The following is a 20,505-nucleotide window of genomic DNA, read 5'->3' on the forward strand; positions in this document are numbered from 1 at the left end:
AGAGGGGTTTTCGTGGCCTTCGGATTTCCGCACCCTCTCGTCAGCAGAAATCCGTTTTAGTTTAAATTATTTTTCCTTTCCGTGCTTTCCTTCTTTTTCCACTGGCCTTGAGACTTTTTTCCTGGGTTGCTATTGAACTGTCGACGTTCGCCGGCTGTTTTTGAATGCTCGGGTTTCCTTGCCCACTGATTCGCTTTTTCTCCGTAGCCATGTGCTTGAGTTTGCTGTAGTCTTGGCGTACCAAATTGGTGTCGCTGTTGATATTGGCGTCTTCTTTCGACGTCCGCCGTTCTTCTACTTTCAAACTGGATTGCTAGCTCAAATAATTTTTCCAGTGTAGTGGGATTTCTTAATTCAATAAAGTCTTGCACTTGGGGTAGTAACCTCGGCAAAATCACTTGAATTATTTCAGGATACGGACGGTTTCCATACAAGAGCTTGAAAACGTGAATTTTTCTTAAAATAAAGCTCGAGAGGTTTTCGATTCTTTGTTGATATATACTAAAAAGTTCCGTTTCTAATTTCGCACGATCCCTTACAACAGGGAAGGCTTTTAGTAGGGCAGTCTTGAAATTTTCATAAGTATAGGTGGGACTTCCTGCTTGACCCAAGAGACTTCTGCCGATACATTTGAACCAGTTAAGCGCTTGGCCCCTCAAAGCGCTGGTAGCTAAGGTAACTTTTTGAAACTCGTGCACGGGGTAGAGCATGAAGTGGTCATCCAATTTTTCCAAAAAACTGGTTACCGGTGAGTTTCCATTAAATGTTGCTTCTGGTTTCATCGAAGCGCGCATGGTCTGAACGATGTACCCAAATCCTTCCAGGGCGGCAGCTGGCATTTCTGGATTCTGAGCCGTTTCTGCAGGCAGCACAGGTTCTTCTTGAAACTCGGCCATGGCTATTTTTCTTCGTTGGGCGCCACTATCAGGTTCAATGTTTCTTCTAACCTTCTTCGGGAACATACAAGGACCTGACTAGGAACAGAGAGCTTACTAAAGCTATGTTCACTAATTGTAGTAAGTAGACAGGATACAGACGAAGGGTATGCAAACCCCTTTATTTTTCTTTATATACAATGACTTCCGTACTTCGGAATACAATGACCCTCCACTCGGGGTCTAACGCAAAAGATATCAAAATAAAACTAAACTCTAATTTAACTTTAGAATAACACACGTGGAAGATTGGCCTTATAATAACAGGAAGCGTATGTAGCACAGAGACTGTGAACACTACAATACGTTTAATTTAACAAGAGGATTAAAACCTCTGGCCTGGAAGGCAAATAGCAACTGCGTAACTTCTAAGGTAAGCGGCCTGCTTCGAACTCACTGCTTCCTCCCTTTTGCTTGGCACAAAGGCCACACTTAAATACTTGGCGTTCGCCAGACAAACTTTGCATAAAATCCTTAACGCTTATAATTCTGGCCGGAAGTAGAAAATAAGAAGTGATAGTAAAGATTTAAAATAAAATAAACGTTAGTAAAACTTAAGATCCTTACATGATCACTGCTAGATTCGAATATCTCATGTAACTATTTTCCCTTTTTCGCCAATAAACCTTAATTCTAAGTTAAGCGCCAATAAGTTTTCAAGGAGTTTGGGGCCGACTTTTCAGGGTTTCGGCCTCAGGGCTATAAGTGAAATTTAAATGTACCTTAAAAGGGATTTATCGTATCAGTTAAATAAGTCTAGTTATAATAATTTAAATTGCAATAAGTAAGACTTGAGAGGTAATTCATTCCTTTAATAATAAAATGCTGTTATTTACTTCATAAATTTCCTTAAGATGCTTAACATCGACGGAGTATTATTATGTATATAAAATAGAACTTCTTTGAATTATTAAAATTGCACTAATAATCTGTATGACCTATTGAACTGACATTTTGGGTACATGAATGCAGTGCATTTTACCTGTCTCTCTTACTGTGGATAGCACTAACATCTATATATCAAAATATGTTCTAAATGTTATGAATTGTGTGATATACCTATATTAGGCTCTGTATTATTTTCTCTCCTAAAATTTACGTCATTGTTTCATAGTACTATATTTACCTCTCCGAAGTTAAAATAAATTTAAAACAATGTTGGTGAGTTAAAAACTTATACCATTTTATCTTCTTTGAAAAGCGGTAAACCTGCATCAAAACATATCAAGTTCTTGCATAAAATTTTCCATGAATTTACCTCCAGTTATTAATTGAATTTTGGCCATTTTAAGTTACCTTATACATATCTTACATGTATGACGTTATACGAAAAAGGATCAAGAGAAATCATTCCATTGCTACTTGATTTAAATTACATTTTAAGAACACATAGATATGTCTAATCTTTAAAATAAATTGTTATTTGCTGCTGTTAAATAAGTTGTTTAACCCTTTTCGCAGTTGTTTAGAATAACGTTATTTAGAAAACAAGTTATCTTATCATTATAAAAATTGTGCAGTTAGATTTTAATTAAAATAATCCTTTGAATGAACAAATAAAATCTCATCTTTCTGCCCTCATAATGTAATTGTATTGATTTTTTGAAGGTTATTCAACGTTTACACTGCATTTTACATTAAACGTTTCCAAAAAATGTGAATTTCTGTAATTGCAGAAGAAGTCCATTGCTCACTTTTAATTAACTAAAATGGAGCCTATCTAAAAAACTAGACATAAATGAATCTGACTTTTATTTGGCAATTAAAAATCAAGCATCCTAATGATGAAGCGAATCATTCATAAACGGTTAATTTTATTCAATTTAATGACACTTAATTTTTATTTGAAATATATATATAGTAATCTGCTCAGAGTGATTCAAATCCAATTAATTTAATGATTTTTCAGTTACTTTGAGAATGATGAATTATGATCGTCATCGTATGATAATCATTCTTAAAATCATAACCGATAAGGCTGTTGTGTGCGTATGGGTTCGCACTAGATTGGAAGCTCATAGAACTGCTAATAGCTTGATAGAATTTATTTTACCAAAGAAACACTTCAAAGTTCTGAAACTTTCTACAGAAATATTCGTACAACTCTTCACATTTGCGCAGAGTACAATCAATAATTACACTCCAACTACTAAGAATGTTAAATCCAACGAAATGCTAACCGTATCTAAAACGCGAGACTCTCTCGAGAATATCTGAATATACCGACTTCAGTTCTGAAGTAACAACTGAAAGCAGATACTCTCTCCGGTCATGTACAGTATTCACACGGACGCTGAGAAATCTCTGGTGAATTCAATTTCTCGAAATTACTGGAAAGTTACATCTAAGGGCCGGATGCTTTTCAGTTGCATATATAGATTAATTAAGTTATTCAATTGCAATAGATATTACAGTTAGACAGGGTCTGGAAGACAGGTGACAATGACAGCAGGACAGGGCACCCGGACGGCTTTCCATGACTACTCGGGTATTACCCTGGCCCTGCAACCATCTAGAGACTTCACAGTTGTAAAACGCTTAACAGATGTGTGCTCAATACATGCCAAGTTACATCTACAGTATTATATGTGCACTGTCCATTACTGTGCTAATAGCCTTTAACGACACGTCGGCTCGTGGATAACTAAAAACAGTTACATTTCCATACTACGGATACACATATCATTGCTGTCCTAGCTAATTTAGTAAGCTTTGAGAATTTATATGCCAATTATGCATATTGCATGTGCCCTATTCCGGCCTGCAGAGGTCTATGCCCATTTTTTCAAGCTTGCCATTATGCTTTTAAGCTTTTGCCGCGTGCCTCGATGTTTTACGAGAAGGCGTTTGAAAGGCAGAACATTGGTGGTTGGGAATTTGATGTGCCATTCTGCTGTTAAGGGGCACTCCGTGACATAATGGTCTCGTGAGCCCAAGTTGTCACAAACACACATATTAGTTGTTGCTAGACCCCTTTCTGCAAAGTACGTCGGAAAGGGGCCGTGGCCTGTTATATATCGCGTGAGGTAGGGCGCTGAGATGAGCCGGTCCACCTCTACCTTGGGCAGGAACTCATATGCTCTGCAGCCTTGCGGGATTTGGTCCCATTCATTCTGCCAGTTTCCAATGGCGGTCTCCTCTATTTGTCTCTTTAGGCATGACTGGGGCAAGGGCACCTGAATCTGCTCCGTTTCCTCATTTTGGGCAGCCTCCTTGGCAAGAGCGTCTGCTGCTTCATTTCCCTGGATTCCGGCGTGCGCCTTCACCCAGAAAATTTGGATTCTCATTGACTTTTCTTGCAGACGGAGGACTTCTTGTAGGTGCGAGATTAGTGCGGAGCGCTGGAGAGGGTTGTTGATAGCATAAATGCTTGACAGGCTGTCAGTAAATATCGTAGCTCGACTCTGCCGTGTGTCAATTGCCCATTTCACTGCCTTTGTGAGGGCAACTACTTCCGCTTGGAACACTGATTTCTGTGCGCCCAGACGGCCCTTCCATTCCTTTGCTATGTTTCCATCTATATAGGCACTGCCTACAGCGTTATCAATTTTTGACCCGTCTGTATAAAGCACGGCCCCTGGTCCGTCTAAGCGTGGGGTGAACGCTGGTGAGTGGAAATTCCTTATGCCCAGTCCATATTCCGACGGATGTGTGCTTAGTTTGGACCTGCGTGTTTCGTAGACTTCTGGCAGATAGCATGTGCATGGCTGTTGGAGTTGCGTCACCTTTGCAATTGAGGCTTCTTGCTGCGCTTTGATTGGGAGCGGCATAAGCCCTGCTAATACCGAAGCGGCCGCAGTCGACTTTGTCCAGTAGGTCTTCGTTATGGTCAGGACAAATGGTCGCTGTGCACTACTTAGCAATTTTGCCTTTCTGACTGTCATCGGGGCTGCCCAGATGGCTGCTCCGTAGGTTAGGACCCTCTCCGCGACAGTGGAGTAAAGTATCTTGTAGATATTGGGCCGAAGGCCCCAGTGCGGGCCTTGCATTTTTTGCAGATAGTTTGCGATTCGGCGGGCCTTTTCTCTTTGCGCTTTAAGGTGAGGCTGCCAGGTGAACTTTTCATCCAATATAATACCAAGGAGTTTTAGTTGTCTGACCCTTTTGATGGTCTTCCCATTAAGCTGGATGGTTGGGTTTCTTATTAAAGTTTGGCCTGGCTTATGATAAATTATATATTTCGATTTTGCCTCAGAAATTATTAGCTTTTTCTCCTGACATAGCCGTGAGAAAGTATCAATTACATCATTGCAGTTTTGCTGCAGTTCATCTCTACTCTTGCCGCCTACCACAAAGGTCGCGTCATCCGCGAAGGCTACTATCTGTGTATGGGACGGCCATTCGTATCGTAGGATGGAATGGAAAGTTGCGTTCCACAAGTCTGGACCAGCGCACGATCCCTGTGGACAGCCTTTTGTCTGGCTTCTGGTTATGACTCCGCCAGTGTGTGTTACTATGAACTTTCTATTGGACAGGTATTGCTTGAAAACCTGCAAGAGGTTATCAGGGATCCTTGCCTGGTGCAGTGCCTCTAAAATTGAGGGCCACCAAAGAGAGTCAAATGCGCTTTGCAGGTCCAGACTTAGGACCGCTGCATGATGTTTCCTTTCATGCAAGTGGCTGATATAGTCTCTTATCTTTGAAAGGGCAGCAATCGTTGAGCGTAGCTCTCTGAATCCATATTGAGCGTCAGAGATTGCCCCACTCTGCGTCATATGAAATTTAAGCCGCTGGACTAGGAGCTTCTCATAGTTTCCCTATTACCTGGAGAAGACAAATCCGCCTAAAAGAGGATGGGCTGTTTATATCCTTCCCTTCTTTCTTAAAGAGCACAACCTGCCCCATTTTCTAAGGTTCCGGAAAGCTTTGCAGTGCTAGCAGTTTGTTAAAATAACGCGTGAGAAAGCCCGATCTTGCTTTATGTATTGCTCTCAAGATTGGATAGTCTATTGAGTCCGGACCAGGGGCTTTACTTTTCGGGAGAATTTTGATCGTTGCGGAGACTTCCTTCTCCGTAAATGGCATATCATCTGGGACAGATGTGTGCAGCGTATAAGCCTGGTGGTCGGACGGATCTGTAATATCCTCTTCCGGAAGTACGGCGTCAAGAATTGTCCTGAGCGTGATTTCCGTTATGTGTCCAGCCTGCTGCCATGCAAAGGCTCTTAGCTGCGGTGGTCTATAAACTTTGTTCGAAGCTATCTTGTGGAGAGCACCATAGACTTCTATATTCTTAGTATAGAACTCCCTCCAGCTGGCAAGTTTTGCGGCTGTAATTGCCCTTTTGTACTGAGCTTGCTCTTTATTATAAAGAACACTAAGGGCTTGCCTTCTATCTGAGTCTCTTTCGCTCTTCATCTTACGCCTAAATGCCCTGGTGCGACTACGCTGTGCACGGAGCTCTTTCGTCCATCAGTTTGCCACTCTTAAAACTTTTGGTGATTTCAGGCCTAGGGTGGCATCACAGATAGATTGAATATCTCGTATCATACTGGTGGTTAAGTCGTCAGCATCCTTTTTGTTCTGACATTCCATAAGGGCCTCGTCCACCTGCTCTAGTACTGGTCTTAGCCTGCTGACAAGTTGTTTTAATTTTCTGCCATTGCTGCCATAACGCTTGTTCATAAACTGAGCATGTGGCTGACTTATCTGGAACGTTATATAGCGATGGTCCGAGTTTGAGGGAGTGTCACTTACGGTCCAGTGCTGTATTTTCTGAGCCAGACGCGCTGTTGACAGAGTGATGTCGGGCCATCCTTTTCCCATTTGGGTCTCGAAGGTCTGAAGAATGAGTCCGTTGCATGCAATGAAGTCCACAACTTCTCTACCTCTTGGGTCTGTGGTCGGATATCCGAAGTCCTCCGCATGAGAGTTAAAATCTCCTGTCAATACATGGTGTGCATGCGGGTAGGACGTAAGGATATTCTGCAAGGCATCTAATGTGGGAGAAACGTCTACTGTAGGTGGAATGTAAACATTCGTGACCAGGACACTCAGTCCCATAGCCTCGACTGCAATTGTGACCATGTCTCTTGACTTTGCTAGCACAACTGGCAACCATCTGCTGTGGCAACAAACTAATGCCGCTCTTGTTCCCTCACTTCCTGAATCCTGGATGACGGTCCATTGGAGGGGAAATTCTGCTGCTTGCCCTGCATAAAGAAAAGGTTCTTGAATTAAAAGGAAGTCCACCTCTTCCTCCATAGCATATTGCACTAGCTGTGCACTAGCCGCGCGCGCTCTTTGGACAAACTTGAGCACATTGTTTTCCTCCGTTCTTGAATTTACTTCCATTACTTTTGTAAATTAATTGACTTTTAAGGTAAAATTACTAACTGTGAAAATACTTGACTTGCTTCCTAGAGAGGTGCGCTTGTTATTAAGTGGACTGGCTGTTGTAGTATGTAGACGATGCCTTACTTGCTGGGTTATTAAATTAGTTGTCCTCGCCGTAGTCAGTACGTGCTTTAATCTTCTGGATGTGCGCATGGAATGTTGGGCAGTTTGCTGCGTACGCTGCATGGTGTGTATCCACTTTAACTTTTGAATCTCTGTTTGCTATGATGCAGTTAATGCAATCAGGGCAGTCCACCTTACATTCGTTAATGTCATGACAGCCTCCGCAGTAATCGCAGTAAGGCCTGTGGCAGCAGTCTTTCGACGTACGTTCCAGGTCCTGACAGCGGAAACAGCGCTTGGCTCCTGTAAACTCGTAGATACTATGTTCCCTCCATCCTTGGAACAATCTTCGTTTCGACATGAGGACATGAAAGGCACCAGGGGTACATTCAATCACCCACTTTGTGGCTCTATTCCTTCTGTCCGGACGCTTGAAGAGGACTCTTCATTCCCAAGTTTGCAAGACTTTTGCAGCATTTCTTGTACTTCCACCTCCGAGGTGCCGTACGGTACATTGTCGATTGTGCATTTCGGTGTTCTCTTCCGTGGTATACGCGTGCGTACTGTATCCTTTAGGTTGTCGTGCTGAGATAGGAACTGACTTATCTTCTGTACCTCATCCTTGTTGTTGCATCGCACCGCCACACCTCCGCTATTTACAGACAATTGTAGACAAATGGCCGCTAAGATTGGCGACTTTTGGTGATTTATTGCCATATTCGGCGACAAAAAATAGTCGGGAAAACTATCGCCAACTTGACGATATCTCGCAAACTTAGCGAGATTGCCATTTACTCATTTTTAAATAGACTTGCCCCTGTATTCGTATTTTCGTGGTAGAGCCTTTTTTTGACAAACTTATGAAATATTATACAAAAAGGTTATAAAATAGTATGTAAAAAGCGCTGAAAAATCATTCGAAAATGTGACTTTTTAAGTATTAATTAGAATTTATGAATTGTATGTCCGTGCATTTTTAATAATGGCATTTCATATGCTTATACTTTTATTTTACTTAAACTGAGTAATTTACTCTCTAGATTACTAACTAGATTAACGGACGATTTTAACGATTTTATTTATTATCTTAACTTGGAATATTACAATACAAACTGATAGCAATAGGTATTTATAGTCAAAATTAAAACTGAAGGGAAATTTCTTCTTCCTCACATCGTACTTTCATGGTGTTATTGCAAATATGAAAACAACATTAGAAAGATCCAGTGTTCGAAACCTGGCGAGAGCAGATTCTGAGATTCTGTTTTGAGATTTCTGATAGCCTCTACAGCGGAGCCTGACTGAAATATGGTAGACAATTAGTATTTATTCCCACCTACATATAATAACTGAACTCGTTTCTCCCAGTCCCCCGTTAAATGGAAAAATGAATATAAGGAACTTTCTCCTTTTCTGTGTATGTGCCTTCTTTATATATTTGACAGCACATCCGGTTGGAAATCAGAATATCAAGAACTCGAATTCGACGAGAGCAGATGTAATTTCTGATGCCAGTAACTTCAAAGAAATTAAAGTGATTCTAAGTGACTACAAATGACTTTCGACTAAATTGCCATAGAAGATAATTTGTCTTTAACTGGATTTGGCATCTGAGTCCTCTTCTTTCCTGTCACCCTTTAACGATACAAAAGAGGCATGGTATTTATCTTCCTTTACCGCGTGTCTTCGTAGTTCATGTGGAAAGGCATTCTGACTTGTGACGCAATCGTAATATCAGATCACGTCCAGCAGCAAATATGTTATAGTAAAAAACAACTTATATGATTCCATTTTAATCAGAAGGTACACTGAACAACAACAGAATCAGCTAAAACCTGAATATTTATTTATTGTAGCCCATTCAATTCACAAAAATTAGTAAATTAACATAGCCAAAATAAAATAGAGAAATGTTACCTTGTCACGTAATTAAAAGAACTTAACACTGAAGACGATTATACCAGAAGAGCTATACCGAATGAAAATAAAGTAGCCATTGCTAGCTCAGCTGACCTTCGCTTTCTTCAGGACACTAGTTGAAGAATTAGGAGTTGGCAGTAGGATCAAGAAGAGACTGAAGCTAGTTCGAATGGTTAAGATGGTCAGATAAATGCGTTTTACTGGCCAACAAACTTAGCTTTTGTAAGCTCATTGAAAATCAGCTACGTATGTGCATGACGTGAATTATATATAAGCTGAAATTTTGCGAGGAGAAAAAATAAGGATAGGTCGGAAAAGGAGGGTCCAACGTTTCTCCCTCCTTTTCCGACCATATATTTCCGACATTTCTCACGAAAGATCATCAGAAACTAAAAAAGAAAAACAGAACACTCCCCGGAAGACAAACAATAGAAAAAAAGGAACAAATCTAAAACGTGAAGGGAAAACACTACTCAATGCAACTAGTGAAATCCAGACAAAAACTACATCGGTATAAAGAATATAAGAGCTAACATAATCAAGACATCAAATATAAGACGTAGCATAACCAAAAGTTTATTTACAACTATGTACAGTGAAAGATACTAAGAATTAATAATCCAAATTACTAACATCAATGATCCTGTAAGCAACAAAATGTGCAGAGGAAAAATCTATATACATCCCACAGCAAACTCCACATTTGAGAGATGAACATGATTAGATCACGAAAGCTGATGGGAAGCAAATAGTTTTAATTTATAATCCTCAAGGATAACTTGATAACAAACACATTGCAAAAGAGCAATTTCCCTTGTTACTCCCTTGTTACGGATTTTGTATTTAGTTTGCTATTTTTAGTAGAATTATAATTAAAATTGTTTCATATCCCCTTACAATGCAGCACGAGACTTATTTTAAGAGAAAGCTACGCCGGAAAAGTAAAACTACAGGAGCACGTGAATTTAACATTTAATAAATAGATTCTGCTCTGGTGCTTTCCAGAAACCTCGAGAAAACAGAAATTACTGGGGCATTTTAGTGCCCCATTAAAAAGCTTTAAAACGGCGGAGAGAAGCATCTCAGTTCAGTTCTTTATGAGTTGTTGTTACTGATTGTGAGATCGGATTAGCTTTCTCTGCGCTTTCGATTGCGCTCTATTTGACGTTTTAGTAGTTTAAAATATAATTACTGCTTGGTATTGGGACAATGTACGAATATCTTTCAGGGAAAACCTAGCGTTTTTGTTATAATTCTTGTGATAATAATAAATTTTATCAATTTTTATCGGACTTGAGGATTCAATCTATTACGAAACACTACGCACGCAACACTATTAATTCCTTTCGCGAACTTACGTGCGTAACTTACGTGCGTTAAGTTGATACTACGGAGAACGTCTGCAATATATTCTGCATGTATGTTCTTAAGTAGAAAGCCATTCCCTACCACAAAATGAGCACCAGGAACAGTGTATATAATTTTGTTTTCTATCATCTACAGCTGATTTATACTTGTATTAAATGCTAAGTGCCAGTTTGATGGAATAACTTTGCTGACAGACTCTACCGCTGGGTGCGTGAACAGTTCTCTTCATCCATATTTTGCATTCAGGCAGGCGCGGTGAGTCATTCAAATAGCAAAAAGCTATTCGTCTCCTGTGCGGCGATATCCGCTACTTACGTCCGATTAGCAATCTTTATCAAATTTAAATCAAGTTCAAATCTTTGTACTTCCTACTTAAAAAACCAAACAGAGTATGCAAAAAATATTGATACTTCACCCTTAAGTTCACAAAGATAACAGCAAAACTAAAGTTCCTCTGCTTGCAGCCTGATAGAGTAATAACAATTTAATATTTGCAATTAAAATTATTATATACTAAAACTATGGCTCCCGAACTTGCATGTCTTCTACAATGAATACAAGTACAAAATTGACGGATCTTCAAAAGTAAAAAAGAATACCACTCTCTAGGTCAATGTTTTCTCTTTAAACTTAGATTCTCACCCAATATTTAAATTCGCTTAATTTACATTTGGAGTAGACGAAACTTAAAAGTATCGGAAAGATTTAACAAAAGAAATAACATTTCTTAAAATAAAACCTCAAGCTAGAATAAATTTCTTCACTATACTGTATTTATTTACGCACTTACAAAATTATTGTAATTATAGCTGATCTAAGTATCTAAGCAATAAATTTGTGAATATGGAAATAACGGGCATAAATGTTCAACTATTTATCTATCATCATATTCAGTTCATAGAAGCAGAAAAAAATTAGAAACATATAAGTGAACAGACAGATCGTTCTGGTATACTGGTAATTTCAAAATGTATTTCAGATTTTCAGCTTTTAGAAGCATTATAAGCATTTATTTTCGGAACAAAATTTGATATTTTCTGTCTTAAACATTTCAATGAATATAAAAGGAAATATATCCTGATCACAGAAAAGTTTTATGAACACATTTGTTGCTAAAGGATATCGAAGCGTAAGTTGAAACACATACTGGTTTAAAAAACAAAATCCAGACGTTGCACTAAAGCTATTGCACATATCATTCAGTATGTCTACAGTTTACACATTCCGCCACAACTAGACTTAATTCATAACAGATATAACACTTAAGCAAATTATATTGAGCATAATGCATATTAAATTATTTCTGAGAATGACAATGCCCACATATAGTCGGCAGTCTGTTAGCATAATTAGGTTGAATATAAGGTAAATAACGAAATGTGATATTTCATTTAAATATATGTGTTTTCAAGGCAGATAAAGGCTTGACTAAATTACATAACATTACTTTGGTTTTGTGCATGATATTATACAGTTATGCCATTAGTAGTTCTAATATTTTTATGTAAGGCGAAGGAAAATTGAATTTAATAGAACAGTGGCATATAATCTGTGATTTCATAAATGACCAAATATTAAACAGAAAATTGATTTTGCCAATTAGTATTTAGTTCAATTCAGCAGTTTTTATTAAAAATATTATTTCTTTATTTGCTTGTATCTTCCTCTAACTTATGCAGTTAAGGTTATTAAAATAAAAAAGTTTAAATTTTAAATGTTTAGAAAATATTTTAATAATAAATTCAGCTTTTCATTTTCTATTGAAGATATTTTTAATTTAAATTGCAGTTAAAACATTTTCTAAAAGCACACTTAAGTGAAGTGCCATTATTACTCAGGCAGTCTTTCTGTTTTTTGGTTATTTTATGCATTATGTGTGTATTTTTCGTTACTTATTTTAGATGAAAAAAATGTATGGCCAAATCTAATTTGCAAATATTTATTTTATGAACCATGTTGTATATCATATAGTTCGGATCTCATAGTCAATCTAGTCTGTTTCTAGTCTCGGAGTTTTCTCGAAACTTCTAGAAGTGTTAAGCAATATGTAAATATGGTTGGAGTTCAAGCTATTAGTTAGTTATTACTACTTTAGATTTTCCTCTCTAAGTGATTTTAGTAATTTGTGATATTAGTTTGTTGAGGGAAACTTTCCTTTGTTTTGTTTTCTCTTTGAGATATTTATAGCTTCGGAAATTAATGTAAAAGTGTTACTTATTCGCATTAAAATGTCAATTAGTTCCCGTTAATATGGTATAGTTATTCCCGTTAATATGGTATAGTTATCAGACTTTTCAGATTGAGCCAGTGGCTTGCAATAATATGCATTTATTACAAGTATACTTGTTAATGTTCATTTGTCCAATAACAATATGATTCGAAAGCAATGTTCGTGAAGAGAAAATGTTGTAAAAACAATGGAATACGGGTTCAATAAAATATTGTCTTATTTATTTAAATCAAAATAAGGATTTGTATGTTATTTCATATTATTTATGAAGTTTTTGCTATCAAGATAATTAAATGAATAAGTGAATAAATTGTTTTAGAAAAGCTGGTCCCTAAACATGAGAGATTTTATTTTACTTTCAAAGAAAAAAAATTGTTGTTACGCCTTTTATTGCAGCACAGGGCCTGAAAGCGGTGAGTTGTTTGAAATTTAAAGATCTATTGTTTCGAATGTCATGACAGCGTATAAAGAGTTTCAAAAACCAATGTTAGAGAAGACGAATAGTAGCCAAAAATCGAAACTCAGCGACAGAGATCAATGGGCAGTAAGGAAGGATTGCCGCCCGTTGCTATGAACCTTCAGGACGAAATATTACGGTAAAAGTGCAGGGAATTATCCAGATTAAATATCCAGGACTGAGTTATAGTTGTTAAATGTTTTGCGAAAGCAGATTGTGCTAAAATATGGAAAAGATGTATTACAAATTGAGGAGAGTTTCCGAGTGGGAAATTTTCATGTTTTGTGAAAATTATAGTTTTGCAATTTTTTTTTACATAATTCCATAACTGGAGAACATCGCTGGAGTCTTCAGTTCAGTTTACTTGACAGTCCCCTTATGAAATCTTAATTCGAAACAGTATCTGAACTTAAAACTCCTAAATAGGCAATAAATTTCAGTAACAAAATGCAGTCAAGTCAAAACAAATCCCGTTGTTAGAAACGATTGTAACAAAATTGCAATTGCTACAGATTTGCTTGTGAGTCATCAAATTAAACTTTGACCATTCAAATTCTTGGTGTTACATTACATATACTCTAAGTGAGATACTTTTCTCATGAGACGCACATCCGCTTCTGTCCTCAAAAGGAAGAAACAATAACACGTTTCTCACTTGGCTCCAAACTCGTCTGATTTAACGTAACAGAGACTCTATTTTTCTTGGGGGGTGGAGGGTTTTTTAACCCTTAAAGACATGAATTTTTATTAAATAATTTCAAAAATACATTAGAATTGATATCAAATAATATAGAAAAAATACTAAAAAAATCTATAAGTTTTTATTCAAAAATAATATTTACTTTTACAAAAACGTATGATAGACAAATGTGTAATTTTATGTAATAATATATATCTTATAAATTTGTTCAAACAATTTTAAACTTTTGAATACATCAAAATAACAACAAACACAAAATCAAAATTTCGAAAACACAAATGATTTCCACGCCCTACACATCAACTCACAAAAATGAATGTTACACCGTTCATAGTGCCACCACACTGAAACTTTCAAAACTATATACGTAAACAGTACGACTTATCAGATTACGTGTACCGCTATTAGGGGCTTAACAGGGCTTAGTGGAGTTAATTAAAGATATGTGAAATGTTGAAGCAAGGCCTAAATCAGGTCCACAAGCATCAGAACAACCACCATACTACCTGAAATAACTTTAAATAGAATTAACAACTAAAACATAAACATTAACTCTAAGATCTGGTGATATTTAACAGCTACACCAACAAAAATACATTATTACGTAATACAAAATATAACACATGTTACTTACATGCATAAAAATATATTACTTACATATAGAAAGAAACAAAATAACAGAATAACATAAACACTTTAGTTTTTCTTAAAACAGAGCAGAGAAATTTTAAACGTTATCAATATATAAATTCATTTAGTTTACAGATACTTATTTTATGAAATTTGACAATTTCAATTTAGTCACTGTATTTTTACATAGATCATTTAAAGTATTAAATTTAGCAATATCTAGTATAAATCTTAGAACAATATTTTTCTCAGAACAGCATCTAAATAACAGGTGCTCAAGATCGACATTACTCTCGCTACAAGGACATGCACAATTTTTAATCGGAAACCTAGTATAATAAAGTGAAAAATGTTCATTATTAGGTAAAGCTTGGTTAACACACTTGTCACTTAGGCATCTTCTCTCACTTATATTTAAGATTAAATTATGTGTGAATCTTCCTTTAGAATATGAGTCGTTCCACTTTGCTTGCCAAAGAGTCAAACATTATTTTTTCAACAAGGATTTAAAACTGTTAAAGAAAGTCCTTACTTCAATAATTTACTTCAATAATTTCCTTACTTCAATAATCAATAATTTGATTTTCAGTGGCAGCCTTTGCGGATCTTGTTTGCTAAATCGTTACCAATAGCTTAAATAGGAATCTTCGCCCAAAAGCGTTTAATACCTCTAAAAGCGCTAAGAAAAATGAACACATCTTTTATCTGTTTAATTAAATATAAACCAATTGGATACATATGTAAATACACACACTTCCAAAAGTTAAGCACGGAGAGGAAAATGCTAATTTCCGAAAGCCAATCAGAATTGAAGAGGATGCAATTCGCTGCAGAAGTAGATGGAAGTATGCAAATATGTCAGGTAACAACCAATCGCGCTTTCATGTCAAGAAATATGCAAAACAGGCAGTTTTATAAGAAGCCAGCTTTATGAAGGGTTACAGAAGTTGATTGTAAGTGCTGATAGAAGGTGTTTAAAACTTTCATACAATTTGGTTTCAAGACGTACGTGCTTCTATGACTTCTAGAAGACGAATGGAATATTCTGAGAGCTGGCGTGCTGTTGGGCGCATTGAAGCAGGACAGTCGATCACAGATGTTGCTCTTTTCTTCGGCGTTCATCATTCTGTAATTTCCCGTTTATGGAAAAAATTCAAAACCACACAGACAGTTGTCCGAAGACCCGCAGCCGGTCGCCCAAGGGTTACAACCCCGCGGAAGAACGATGTATTGCTACTGTAGCCAAGCGGAATCGCAGAGAGAGCTCCACACGTGTGTCAACTATGGTTACAGCGTTCATTGGTAAAGCGAGAACTGCAGCTACCGTACGCCGAAGATTACATATGAGTGGGCTGTACTCCCGGGTACTACCTCGATTTTGTGTTCCTCTGTCCTTCCAATCAAGAGGGGCATGATTACAGTGGTGCCGGGAACATGTCAATTGGAATATCTCTGACTGGGGCAATGTCATGTTTACTGATAAGTCAAGATTTGCTCTGGAGTCAGATGAAAAGCATATAAGGATATGGCGTGAACAACGAACACGCAATCAGTCCCAGAACATCACCGAACATCACGCATTCCGAGGCAGAAGCATTATGCGTGGGCAGGGATTTCATTAGGATACCGCAACAACCTGCACATCTTTAAACGGGGTCCTTTGACGGCTGTCCGGTACCGAGATGAAGTCCTAGAGCCCATTGTGAGATCGTACGCTGCAGCAGTCGGCACTACTTTTGTTTTATGGACGATAACGCACGTTCCCATAGAGCTCACATCGTCGATGACTACCTGGATAGTGGAGGGATTGCGCGTATGGCGTGGCCAACATATTCGTCCGACCTTATCCCATTTAAAATCTTTGGGGTGCTATCGGCCGTGCTGTTATCTTCACGTTCCTCACCTCCAGCCACTCTTATTAAGCTAGAAAATGCTCTACAATAAATATGGCGATTGCTTAATTTTGCAGTGGTTGACCACCTAATTGAAAACATGGTCACAAAGTGTAAACTTTGTATACAGATGAGGGGATGATAACATTAATCAGATAACATTAATAGCGTATGAAAAAGTAAGAAGGAAACTTAAGCATAGCAAATTAAATGCAACTTATAGCAATTAATAGAATTTTAAACCGACATAGCTAACTAACAAAGACCATTAATAAATCATTTTCTATAAAGATTTTACTGGTAAGTTTTCAGGAAAAGTATAAGCTATAAGTTTCATTAATTTGCTATCCTTAAGTTTCCTTCTTACGTTTTCAGCAAAAACTTATTAGTTAATAAAAAAAGTGAAAGTAAAAATTATCCTTCTTTTCATCTTGCGCTCACAAATCATTATGGGAATATCCGATTACAGTTATTAAAGCATGTTTGTGAAAAGCATGTATGAAAAAGGCATGTCTGCGATGTTATCGTCATGCGATGATTTGCAGATACTTTATTTTTTACCACGATATTTTCGACGACGATGTTTTTAAACTGCGAAGTTTTTGAACCGCTTTATTTTCGACGACGATGCTTTGTACCACGATGTTTTAGAATTGTGATATTTTTCTCTTTGCGATGTTTTCTCCCACGATATTCTGTAGCACGACGTTTTCGCCTTGCGTTGTTTTCTCCGCGACGTTTTCGTCCGCGATGTTTTTACCGCAATGTTATCGGCGGACACCTTTGCAACAACAATAGAAATTTCTTTTGTCAGATCTGATGAAAGCAACATACAAATTATAGTAGAAGTAACAAACCGAAATAAGCACCAAAATAATGAAAATGATATTTTTCGTTAATTAAACGAAATATTTAAACTTTCCAAGAATGAATTTCGAATTGTTATTTCTTTAATGAAAACAGGAAACTCAAAAAGTAAAACACATTCTTGTTAAATATTAAACATGAAAAACATGTTTGGCTATAAACCATGAGAACATATTCTTATAAGTTATGTGATACAAACGATAATCATAGTTAAATAGTTAACATCCGTGTCTTACGACCATGTTTAGTTAAGTGGAACTTGAGCAGATAAAGCTTAAAAATAATTACTATATGGAGTTAAAATTGTTTCTTAAATTAAGTAAAAACCTTAAGAGGTAAAGATAAGCTTAAATTAAAAAAAATAATGAATAAAAATACAAAAATAATGTCTGAAAGCTTTCGGATTTTACATTACGCACAAAGAGGCGTTTTTTGACGTTTTGCGTGTTATCTTTATTTATTAAATATTTTCTTCGTGCTTAAACCATACAATCTAATTCAACAGCATTATTGCAAAATAATTTGAAATGAGCATATCTTTAGAATTTCCAATACACAGTCTTGCGCGCTGGAAATATAAAATGTTTTTTTTTTCGTACAGTGTCGCCATTGCTCGCTTTGAAATCTTTGAGTTTGTTAATCAAAATTCGTTCAAGTGTTACAAAATATGAAATCAACAATAAAAAAAAAAATTAAATTCCAAATTCGGGCTTCCAGATGCCATATTCAGGTCTAAACGTACGTTATTCAAAATTGGATGGCTTGAGGTTCCGTTGTTTTATCACGATGCGAGAAACGTGCATAAATTTATGCAGCTTCTTCATTATTTAATTCCGTTAAATATAACACAGGGCGATAATATTTGGTGGCAACACTTTGAAAAGTGAACCAACATTTATAGTTGGCAAACGCAAAATGCCAAAACAAAACTAATAGCACTTCTAGGCTAACACCTTTTGGGTCCGAAGGGCTATAAGATCATTCTGTTTTTCAATTTTGCTGAAGTGAATACGTATAATGAACACAGAAATTATGTAACCATATAGAGCGTTCGCTGCTTCACCCGCTATTTTGCAGAACATTAGTTCCTTATGTATCGGTTGAAGACTTTTCGTAGATAAATAGTTGTTCAGTTGATAGAGGATTTAAACAGTAAGTTGTAGTGCAGACAGATTAGGTGTCTATCTTTAAATTTTTAAAGACCTGAATTTTAACTGAATTCGCATTAGTCTAAGTTTGTAGTAATTTTATAATTAGATAATTGATATTTTAGTTGCGTGTTAATTTTCAGGTGTAAGCCATTAGGTTTGCTTTGGTTTGGTAGATTATGGCAAAGCACACTAGCGCTAAGGGAAGAGGTGCCTTCGTGGAGAACTTTCTAAGTGAAACCTGTTTGCATACAGGATACATATGGGAAAAATGCGAAAACGTTCGCTACAGCTTTACATGAACTCTACATTATAAGCTTGACATGAACACAACATAACCAGGAATGATTAGAATGAGGAATCGCTGAGACAGGTGAATAGAGTATGTACCTCACGTTCATAGTGTTTCAAGCGTCTGTAAATAGTTGTATTAATTTTTGTAACTTGGGTTGTTTGTCTTTTTGATGCAGATTTCTTTTTATTCTTTTATTTAGTGCATTTTATGTGATAATTTTACTGTACAATTTTGCTTAATCAAATATCCAAAAATCTGTAGTGTTTTGCAAGCGTTTATATCGTGTATTGTGTTGTGGATTTCTTAATTCTGAATCTATCAACGTTTGGAGTTGAAAAATAATTCAAGTAAAACCAGAGGTGTGAATGAAAAAAACTGTCTACTACTTCGTCTTGAGAATAAATTTTACGGCATTTTGCAGCTTCGATATATTGCCTATACTCTGGATGTTCTTGGAAAATGCACTTTTGAAGCCCTAGGAGCTATTTTTCTAGATATTTATAGAAATTGTTTCCTTTTTAAGAAAAGCTATAAATAAAATATTATATTATTTAGCTCTAGGACTTGTACAATTTCAAACTAAGGAACTTATACGCTCCGCTCTAACATGTGGAGCCAATTGAAATGTAGCTAACATTTCAGTTGAATTTAACAGGCTTCTTAGCTCAAGACACTTTACGAAAGTTGAGCGCTCACAGTGAGGCTGCCACCTGATTTAACTTTTTCTATCTTTACGAAGCCCTTCAGAGGCCTAGAGGTAAAACGGCTGAATGATACTAGTTTGATCTGAAATCAAATCTCGTCTGACAGGCTGGGTTGTATGGGTGATTTCGTGGTTTTCTTCGTATGTACTGTAAACAAATTCTGTTTTCCCTGAACAGACTTCCACAACAGCATCCCTTCCCTTAGGCAGATAGTCAGTGTGGAGTTTGCCATCGTTAAATTGTTTAATAGTAATATTTTAATTTATTAATATTGTAAATGCGCTAACTTTAATCTGGTTTGCAAGAATAATAGGCTTTGGCTCAACTAGTAAATTCCTCTTCAAATGTAAAGCAGCATGTGTACTGCAAGAGAATGAAGCATGCTGAACAAATACTACTAAATAAAATCTCTTACGTTTTCCCCATTAAGCAGCAACCCGACGATTTTGGTAAATTCATGATTAACTGTCTTTTCTGACGATTACAGGATTGAAACATGAGTAATGAAAAGAAATAAAAATGAAATGAATTGTTAAGTTGAATTGAAGTATTACAATCTGTAAACGTATTCATTTAAATAAAGCATTCAATATAAGTACACACACAATGTGGTATCATGCAAACACTTAAATTGGCAGCTATTAATTAAGGGATGCAGTGCAAGGTATTTTATATGTATAATTATTTATTGCATGGAAAGAGTTCTGAGAGAAACCATATAATATATTTCTTAATGCTACGAATAATTTGTAGGGTTTATATTTATTTTAACTAACATTTATTTTAAGTTTAAACTATCTTTCCTGTCAAGCCTTACTTTCCCATGGAACTGCCAATGCCAGAATATGTAAATTTTAGTAGAACGCGCAAGCATTCAAATTATCAGCGGAAGTATTCTGATTTAAATAGAAGGAAACGAGTTCGGTGTGATATTCTTACTTAGCGAGCGCGGAGGTAGTT

Source organism: Stegodyphus dumicola, chromosome 1 (assembly GCF_044657685.1).
Source record: "Stegodyphus dumicola isolate Sdum_Otavi_A_Nest chromosome 1, ASM4465768v1".
Taxonomy (NCBI): domain Eukaryota; kingdom Metazoa; phylum Arthropoda; class Arachnida; order Araneae; family Eresidae; genus Stegodyphus; species Stegodyphus dumicola.